The sequence below is a fragment of the Psittacula echo genome (assembly GCF_963264785.1).
Source record: "Psittacula echo genome assembly, chromosome: 2".
Classification (NCBI taxonomy): domain Eukaryota; kingdom Metazoa; phylum Chordata; class Aves; order Psittaciformes; family Psittacidae; genus Psittacula; species Psittacula echo.
In genome coordinates, this window is record NC_137737.1 from 116,249,345 (window position 1) to 116,260,065 (window position 10,721).

Here is a 10,721-nt window from a genome sequence, read left to right on the forward strand (position 1 = left end):
GCTGCAGCTGCTCTACGATATCTTTTTCTTCTCATCACTGAGCTTCTTTTTTTTTCCCTTGAAAATATTAGATGATGAGCCCTCAATAGATAAAAATGTAGGGCACACAGATCTTACAGCATCAGGGTGCTGGTGGATAAAATATGGTCCCTCTTATCACCAGTGGGGAGTGTCAGTGAAAATTGTGGAAATGGAGAGCTGCAGGATGAGGGTCTAGGCCTGACTTGACAAGACAACAGCTGAAGTGCCTTTTTCTTTTCTGCCCAAGGAACTCCTTTCTCTTTTGTAAAACAAACTACTTAGCTCTATGACCTTTTTCGTTGTTTTCATTCAGACTGTCATTATAATGGTAATGTTTGTGTTGAGCCATTTGCTTTTGGATTTAATGGGGTTTACTTAGTTAAAAAGCAAGCAAAACAAGGTAAGAAAATAGCTGGAAAATGTTGTCAGTAGTTTTGTGGTGGTATCACAAGAAAGGCAGAAAAATCTAGTAAAGTTTATGAATACTGTCGTGTGTTTTTAATTATTTTGTTGTTGTCATTATTTCCCAGGACTAGGGTAAAAGCTATTCTTCCTACAGCATTAAGCAACTGTCCTGTGATTCACAACATCTTTCAAGTACCATGTGCAGTTTGGGCACCTCAATATAAGGATATCAAACTATTAGATTATGTCCAGAGGAGGGTGACCAAGATGGTGGAAGAACTCAAGGGCAAGACTTATGGGGAGCAGCTGAAGTCACTGGGTTTGTCCAGCTTGGAGAAGAAAAGGCCAAGGGGTGACCTCACTTCAGTCTACAGCTTCCCAAGTTGGGGAGCAGATGGGGAGGTGTTGATCTTCTTTCTCTGGTGACCAGCAATAGGAATGAAGCTGCATGAGGGGAAGCTCAGGTTGGACACTGGGAAAAACTTCTTCACTGACAAGGCAGTCAGTCACTGGAACAGGCTTCCCAGGAAAAATGGTCATGGCATCAAGCCTGTCAGAGTTCAAGGAGCATCTGGATGGTGCTTTTAGTCATATGGCTTAGTTTTAGATAGTCCTGGGAGGAGCAGGATGTTGAGATCAATGATCCTTACGGGTCCCTTCCAACTTGAGATATTCTATGATTCTATGAAATATTTAGACTGTGTCGTGTAAGTTTTCTAATCGGTTGTGCAAGGTAGGTGGGAGTCTGTTTCTTCAGTGTGCTCTAGAGGAAAGAGAGAGGTATTTTGGTAATTTTGGTACCCAGAGCATCCCTTTGAACCAGTCACTGTTCTTTGTTAGACTCCTCCTCCCAGGCAGCCCCAGCTTAGTCCGCCGTGTTTTGTACCCTTTCTCACTGGCCTTCCTGTGGCTTCCGGGGAGCTACTGGGCTATAGCTTTGTAGCAGACAGCAGCAGTTGGAGTTTATGGGGTATTCAGGTGGCAAGTTATACTTTGCATTTTATTGACTAATTCTGTCTGGTACACCAGTTTTGTGCTATGGTGCATCCCCAGGCTACCCCACATAGGAATGTATGTATGTATATATGTTCTTTATCTTGTACATGTTATTTTTGAATTATGTTTACACAAGCACGTGAATATGAAATCAATTGAAGCTTGACATTCCTACTTCAGGGTAGAAATAGCTAGTCAATATGAGCTGATATTATAGATTGGGCTGTTCACATGTCTGTTATGCAAACTGTACTGGTAATGAATATCAATATACAAGACCCTGCTGAAATGTTTTATAGTCAAAAGCCTGGAGAGTTTGCTGAACATGGGAGGCAGTCTCCCATGTTGGAAAGTAGCTGTCAATATTTTGGTACAATAGATTCATCTGTAATCTAAAGTATATGTAAAAAATGAAATGTGAAATACTCTGTCTTAAAGGGAAAACATGAACATATGTTTCACAGCACACTTCTGACATGTGGTGTCTCACACTCCAGAGTGATGCATCAGATGCAGAGCTGGTGTTACAGCTATGGAGTTTCCATGAAGAAGTAGAGGCCCAGTGGAGCCTCTCTTCCACTGGCTTGTACTGCTATCTCCTCTGACTCCGGTGGACCTTCTCTTGCCCTATTCTCAGTGGTCTGAGATCCCACATAGTTGCTCTGGTTCTTGCTTTTAAGACTTGTTCTTATCAGGTGTTCCCAGGAGATAATTTGTATTGAATAGCAATTAGGAATGGATAATATGTCATTATTGTAAATCAGGATTACTAAGCATTCACATCACCTTAATTATAATATATGTAAAAGAAGAGACCAAATCTGTGGCTGAAAATTAAGACTGACAATAAGCCAATGGTTGGCTTTATAACCTGGCCCCTGCAGCAGTCTTGGGGTACAGCTGGGCTGTCTCAGGAGCAGACCAGAGATGGAGCTGTGACTCTGGAAGCTGTCATATGGCTCTGTGCTCCCTGAGACGTGATGCAAAAGGATTAGTTGGTGCCTCCTTACTAACAGCAGATTGACTGTGCTGGCTGAGGTGCTGGGGATGACTGCAGCACAGGCACTAAGTCTATTGTTTGTAGCACGTAAAATCTGCTTTGCTTCTCTTATTCCCTCTGTCTGTGAATTTATCCACACATACCCTGAGCAGACATGAGCTTACTTCACTGATGTTAGAGCCTTGCTGGAGCTACACAGCCATGTTAATGTGTCTCCAACCTACAGCAACAAAATATTGATTCTTAGCAAGGCTTATTAGCTTGGGCCCAGCTTTATGCAAGCACAGCTATCAAGCGTTCATTCAGAGCTCGCTTGCTTCTAGCTAACTTCAAGCGTGGGCAGAAAAACATAATGACTACAGCAAATGGCATGTAGACATCACTGAGTTCCTCATGGTTTTAAAAAACATGATGTTCTTTTAACACTTCAATTTGAGAGTGAGTGATCAAGTCAAAAGGAAGCAAACTGATGAATCAACTCTCCCTGTTTAGAGTGGGATTCCTCCTAGAAAAGCTGCTTGGTTTATATTTTAGGGTTCCTTATATGAAATCAGCCATCCACATGCTGTCATTTTTTCTGAATCCAAGATGGCATTTTACCGTTTTGAGATAAACTTCCCACTGCTTGCAAATAGAGAGACTAATATGGTGCCAGGGACAGGGTACCAGGGGACTGATTTTTTTTTGCCTTGATGGCAATATGGGAAGAATAATAATGAAGTGCTATATACACAGTGAGCTACATAGCGCTGCAGCTCAGTTTACACTGGAAAATAAGAACTACCTGCTTGGGAAGAAAAAGCTTTTGCCACAAGGGAATGGAACCTTGCCCCTGTGAAGCATAGCTGGGGATGATGACATAAGGGCTACCAGCCTTTATTTTTGTCTCTCATTAAATAAATTAAGTTAGAAAAGCAGAATGATGGTGTGAATATCTAAATTCATAGCCATGAACAGTAATATTGTTCCACATTGCCTACCTTGGTTATTAATGCTTTCTGGAAGATGAAGGAACAGCCATTTTGATTTTTATTCAATGTGCTATGATAAACCTGAAGAATATTTAAGAAATTTTGAATTCTCCCTTGGCACTACTTCATCTAATAGAATTCCAATGATTTTATATTTAAAACCTGAACTCCACTTTCTTTTCTGCTTTCAGTCTGTCTCACGACTACAGCTCATTTGACCTATGCTATGACTTTCTTGAAAGATCATATTGTAGAATTATTAAATATAAATTCCTTTGCCTTATCAGGTTTATCAACATATTGCAAGGGGAGTTTGTCATCTTCCTTGAAGAAAAAGGCATTGCTGTTTTTAAAGTTGGATAGTTTTCTAAAGTTTAGAGGTAAGTTTATTGTTTTTAGAGGGAGGTGCTATTCCAGCTAGTGGCAAACTGTTGCAGTGATTAATTACTGTATACCAAGTGCATTCCTTTTTGTTTACCACAGCCAAACTCTTTTTAGCTGCATGTGAAAACAGTTTCATCTAAAGTGGCTACACTTAAAAAATGTTGACTTCTTCAACAAAATTCTTCATACAGGCTTGATGTTGATGGTCCATATTGTATTCAAGGTCATCCCATTAGATAGCCCACAGTGATTACAGAAGATTAGGGTATTTTCTCTTTCCAGGAGGTAGCCCTCTGTATACTTTCAGTGACACTTCCTTCGAAAATGGTATTAAGTTTTGAGCCACAACTTTCTCTGTGACCTGAGTTTTCACGTGACAGTTTGGAAATACAGTTTGGAAAACTGTATTTGTGTGTTTCAAGTCATTCTGCAATTATCATGCAGTAAGATGTCACCCAAGAACCTAACAAGACAGAAAGAAAGGTGACCAGTGGCCTCTGGGGTAAAAGAAATGTCAGTCAGTAGCTGAAATTCAGTCTTGTATGCATCTGTTCCTTCACTGGACCAACAGAAAGGAATATTCTACAAAGCACATCACTTACTTGATGGCAATCTCTTTGGGAAAGGGATCATAGTAAGTCATGCAATCTTACTATGTATAAATCCAATTAGGAGCCTCTATTTTTTTGTTATTGGGTTTAAAAACAAAGGTATACTAATGTCTACCAATTAACGTCCCATACTTTGCAGGAGTTTCAGAGTTTCAGTTATATAATGAATACTTTGCAGGACAGGAAACCTATATTTCTACCAATCCTGCTGCTTGGATATTCAACGAAGATGAGCTACGTTCTTCAAACTGGCAGATTCCCAAGGGCCAGTACTCGGATCTCTGAACAGAAGAACAGACTTGGCTTTTTCATGGTATAACTCATCTCTGTCATGTTCATCTGGTGCAGATTGCATTGAAGGCAGTTGCTGCTCACATATAAGTTGCTTTTTTCAATGTTATGTATGCAATGTGTGCATGAGCAGAGTTTTGTGGAACAGGTGGGAATGACACAGCCATGTGTTGCAAGTATGTTCACAGATTGCGAAGCCAACAGGGAGGACTATGCAACAGTCTAATCTGACCTATTATATAATGCTGTTCCATACATGAATAAAATAGCTTGAGGGAAAACATCCCATTTTGATTTAAACATTCATTTCCTTAGCTATGTTAATCAGTAGTCATAAATACCAAAGACCTTATTTCTCCTGAGATGATAAACTCTTTATTTGTTGAAGCAGGAGGGTGGTAGTGGAGTGCTGAATCACTGACTGGATTCTTCTCCAGGCCCATGCATTTGTCCTTGACCACTTGCTCTTTGTAGCCTGTGCAATTGAAAGTCTGTCCTTCAAAATTCTTGCCATTTTCTTTTCATTTTCTTCAGCTCTCTTGTAACAGGCCCCTTATATTTTGCTGTCGTATTTTCTTTCACCCTCTGATTTTATGATCCAGTCTTTGTTCCTCTAGTGATTTGGCTTCTGCTTCTAATTTTCAGCTGTAATTCTGTTTTCTCTCCCTCTGTTCTTTGTGTCCAGCCTCTATTTTAATCCCAGCCTTAGTTCTGAATATCAAAGGAGGAAAAACATTTACTTCCATATTCATGTTTCTTCAAATGGTCCATGGCCTTGGCCATTTTCATGTGTCTTTCCCTTTCAGTGATGTACCTTAGTCACTGTTTTCTTGCAGTCATTCCTAATTCCTCTTCTCATAAGGGCTTTTCTTGTATTTTCTTGTATTCTTCTTGTATTTGCATATAAGCATTGTAGAACCCAGCCCTGCATATGATCCTGAAGGTAACATGTATTATCAACATCAAGCCCATAGGAAGTATTTTGATGAAGCAGCCATTCCATTTGATGGGTAGCCACTTCAGATGAAGAATAATGCAGATAAAAAGAGCTTTGGTTGACTGCCTCAGTAGTGAATTGTTCCTTCAGGATATCTGAGAGGGCAGACTGCCCCATCTGGCTTTGTAAGCTCTCTTTTTCTCCTGCTTTCCATATCCTGAATCTGTTGACTTAAATATTTACCCAACCTATTTCTGGTTCTCAACAATACCTGTTTTTTCCCCACTTACTAAGATGGTTCTGTGTCCAGTAAGCAAACCTGGTCGTGGAGCTCTCCTTCCGCTCCAGTTCTCATGGGTGTTGTGCAATCAGTGTTTTGGAAGAAATTACTTCACTTTTCTTGATGTTTTAATTATTCTTTCTCTCTGTGTGCTCCTGCAGGAGGCAGAGGCCTGTTCAGCACCATGAAATCACAAACTTCCATATTTTCTGGCTTGCTACAGGTTGTGGAGAGATATTCAGAATTTCTCCTGGAAGACACTCAAACAGTAACATGTCAGAATAAAAGGGATTTTTCTTCTGTCTATTCTTTCTTGCCTCCTAAGCAATACAGATCATGAGTCTTGCTGGATAGTTGCTTCTCCCCTAGAGGGAAGTAAGAAAATATCCCACCCTCTGGATGAGTTTATGACAGACAATCCTGAAACCTTTCTGGTACGAGGGAGCTGGGGCCAGCCACTAGAAGGCAACGTGATCCCACGAACAGCCAGAGGTAGTATTCCCTCAGTGCTACTTTAGCTGAAACCTGCACTTCTGCTTAATAAAATCACTTTTGTAGCTCGTATGTGTAATTAGTAGGGGATCTATTAAAAATGCAGCATTTTGCTCGGGCAGTAGTTCTGCACCATGGAGTTTGAAAGGCAAAGCATGAGAAGAGACTGTGGTCACTGCTGGCACGCAGGCATTTCAGTATGCTGCTTCAACAGCAGTTACTGTATTTATAATCAGCTATGGTTGCAAAGCAGGCTGATGGCAATTTATTGGAAAATAGCTAAATGCAAATAATAGTCTCTTGATGATCATTACTGGTTTTTTAGACCTGAAGCTCTGTATGACTGTGTGAAGGGGATTTGCTGTGCCAGCTTGCTTTTGTGAACCATTAGTAGTAAATAACTTGTACCTGTCAGGAATTTAATGCTCCCAAAGCATAGTTATTATAGCCATATGTCTGGATGGGTATACAACTACAAAATAGATGCAGTGCTCCTGTTTCACCTTTTCCTTTTCAGCTCTCTTGTAGCTGAGAGACCCAACAGATGGTCTTTTCTGTGTCTCTGTGTTAGAACTCTGTATAAGAGCTGCCATTAAGTATTTTCTGCCTTTTAATATTCAAGAAAACATGTAAATGGAGGAAATCTTACTCTATGGATCAAAAGAAGGAAGCCCGATTAGCATGGTGCCCTGATCTTGGAGTGCTGCCCAAACTAAGTCCCATACTGCTGTTAAGTGGCCCATCTCAATATTTTGTCACCTGTTTGGGATGGTGTATTTTACTTGCATTTTTTTCAAGCATTCACCTGGAATTCCACTATCTTACACTTGCTGTAATCACTTTGTCTCCTTCAGTGTCTTTTGTCTTTATGCATGAATCACAAGGACCTTTGCCTTTATTCATTTTTATTCACTTGTGCTTTACATGCAGCCTCTTCAGGCACCAGCCACTGGATGGAAGCTGGAAGAGAACTATGGTGTCCATCAGAGCATGTCTTCTTCAGCAGCATGAAAGAGAGGGGAAAAATAGCCTGATGGGACGTATCCTGGCAGAGAGTAAGTAGCTTCTCCTCCTCCTCTTCACTATTCCTCCTGATTTGCTAAGTTTGTGGATAAAGGCAGGTGTATTTACAGTAGACTCTAACAAGATGCCAAGACTTAATCAAACCTGATAGAAAGCAGAATGATAAAACAATCATTTGTGGCCTTGAGAGAACAAGCTCATGTGTTACAAGTCAAGATACATTCTCTTGTCTTTGCTGACTATACCTAACAAAAATCAGGCTTTTTGCACAGCTACGCTTTTTGAAGAATAAAAAGCTCTGTCCTCCACCAGGGCTTTGGATCCCCACAAGCTACTCAGAATTGTTCTGTACTGTGTCAAAGTGCTCTACAAGGCACTGGCAGTTGGCTATGGTGCCATAGATATTTTCTTTCAGTACCATTGTGCCTGTACATCTGGGCCTATGTATGTGTATGTGCATGTATACGTATAGAGACAAGAGCCATCCATAAACCACAAATCTAATTAAGGCGATTTTCACATTACCTGGCTTCATGAAATACTCCTGAGAGAAGCGCACGGCAAACCTCCGCAGCCGAAGGACAAATCAGTACTGATAGACTCATACTAACCCCCAAGGCCGTGGTGCGGGGAAGGCACAGTTACCTGTGTGCCCGCTGGCTGGCTGGGAGCCGGGTCAGGATTCTGCTCAGGCAGGTGCAGAACCTGTTGTTTATTTAACAAGGTTGGTGACAGCTGCTGCTGCCGCTGCGGAGCAATTAAAGACCATGCTGCTCGGCAGGAGGTTGCCAGGTGCTGGCTGTCCTATGCTGTGACAAGCAGGGCAAAATTTCATGTAAACACCTGCCAGCATCCCAGGCAAACCTCTACTAACAGGCTATTATGTACCTGCCATTAAGCCATTTGTGGGTTTAGCTGACAGCAGCATGTGTGCTCCAGCTATCGCAGCAAGGGCTCCAGGAGATAAGATATGCCACTGTTTCCTTACCTCCAGCAGATGCAGGGCCAGGGTATTTGAGAAACACCTACAATCATGTCAGATTTTACCCTCTCAAACACGCAGGGCCCAGTCCCTAAATGGAGTAAACTGGTGCTGCACTGCTGACAGCAGGAGAAAGCTACAAGACCAAGCTCTATCAGACACAACACCTGCTGTTGAAAACCATGTCCTCATGTTTCATCATGGGGTCATTTTTCCCCTGGAAGCCTGGGCTTTGGGTGAGTTTTCTCGCCTCCATGTACATAGCAGGCAGGCTTATACATTAGTCACTACACTGACCTGCAAGTGTGTTTATGGTCTCTGCTCTGTTAACTGAGATTGGTACAAATATATTAGTCACAAACTTCCCGCTGAAAAGAACAGATGTTACTACTGAAAAAATCAGATCCTTGAAATATATAAACACATATCTTAACAATGATTAATGCACTTCTAAGAATGCATATGATGCATAGTGTTTCTGTTACTTTGTTGTATGAGACATCCAGATACTCTGCTGCAGTTGACCCCTGAGACCATAACTCAGGGAAAGAAGCCAAAAAGAGTTACAGACTGTTCCTTCTTTGAAGTGACTCAGCCAGAGAGCAGTAGTGGTCTCTCAGAGCTCCTCTACTGGGGCTAATAACTATCAAGGCACCATAAACCAGCCAGAAATGGCTGGATCATGGCAGCCATGTAGCCCTTACCCTCCTGCCTCTGTGCAGGATTGATGCTGGAGGAGCAGGCAGGAGGGATGGGCACTGGCAGCCCTGAGCCCCAGGGCTGAAGGGAAGCCCTTGCACTTGGAAGTTTCTCTGGCTGGGGAGAGGGTCCTGCAGCTTACAGAAATAGAAGTAATAACAATCAAAACATGAGGAGGGGGAACCAACACATAGAATGCTTTTCAATCCATTGCCATTCATTCATAGAATCATAGAATGGTTTGGGTTAGAAAGGGTCTTAAAGCTCATCCAGTTACAAACCTCCCTTCCCCGCCAAGGGCAGGGACAACTTCCACTAAACCAGGTTGCTCAAAGCCCATCCAAGCTGGCCTTGGCCATCCAACATTAGACCATAGCAGTTTGTTTTTCTTGTGTGCTTTAAGCACATAAGTGGGTGTCTGCTTTATGAAGTTCGACAGTGAGAGGATTGCTATTCTGAACTGTGTTTTGTATTGCAAGGAAAAGCAAGAAACTCTACCCAGAATGTGGTTGTGGCAACAGTTGCTTAAATCACTGACATTGCTGAACTAATGAGTCCGACAACAGTGAGAGCACTGCAGCACAGCTACCTACCCCCCTTCCTGCAAACCCCATCCAACCAGTTCTGTCTGCTGCTCTGTGTATGCTCTGTGGCTGTTCCTCATGTTTAAGCAGATGGACTGCGCGCACGTGCCTGTTAGTGTGGGTAGTTGTGGATTTTGGACTGTTAATAGAAATTCACAACTTTAAAAGAGAAAGTTAGAGATTCCTTTTGTTTTGCACCAAATTAATCCCAATACTATTAGTAGAGAAGATTCCCAGGAGTAACTTAGCCACATTCCTGCATGGGGAAGGGACTGACTCATACCCAGACTGACTTTCTGTGTACTGTGTATGTTTGCAGCAGCAATTATTACATGTGCATTTTTCTTCCTTATCGAAAGGAAAACCTGCAGTCTTTTGCCCCCTGCAGTTTTTAGTGAATACTGTACATGAATGATTTATTTCTTTCTTCAGAGAGCGCTTTGCTGTGCACAGCATCTGTCATCTCAGGATTTCCCCCTCCCCCTCTTGCAGAAGTGAAGCTGGAAGCTGTTTGACTCAATCTGAGCACGACTCAAAGTTGGTTGTATTAATTCCATCAAGCTTCATCTGCTTTTTAGCATTCTCTTTCATCTGGTGAGGACCTTCATTAATATGCACCATTTGTGATTAAGGTAGCTCTTACAGGACCATCACAGGATAATGTGCAGATTATTACACTTCAGAAGTACTGCCCTGTCATTCATCCATGAAATTCAGATTTCTGGAGTTCAAAAAAGCCCTTAAAATAATAAAAAAGTCTTTTTGAATCACTTTTTCATTTTTAATCAAGAAAAGTCATGCTAATAATTGTCCTCTAGCACATGATCTCTTCGTTTGTTGTAGCAGGAGATGAGCAATAGGACAAGATTTCAACTGAAAGGCGGGGCACACATAAATTAAGATGGATCAAAAAAGCTAGCTTATAAAAAGTGAGTAACTCAGTGGGATGCTCTGGTCCATTGCTGGTAGCTCTTCTTAAGGGGAGAAAATGTTACTTTAGGTACCACATAGTAGTAGCTGTTAGCAAATGCTGTGAATTGTGACT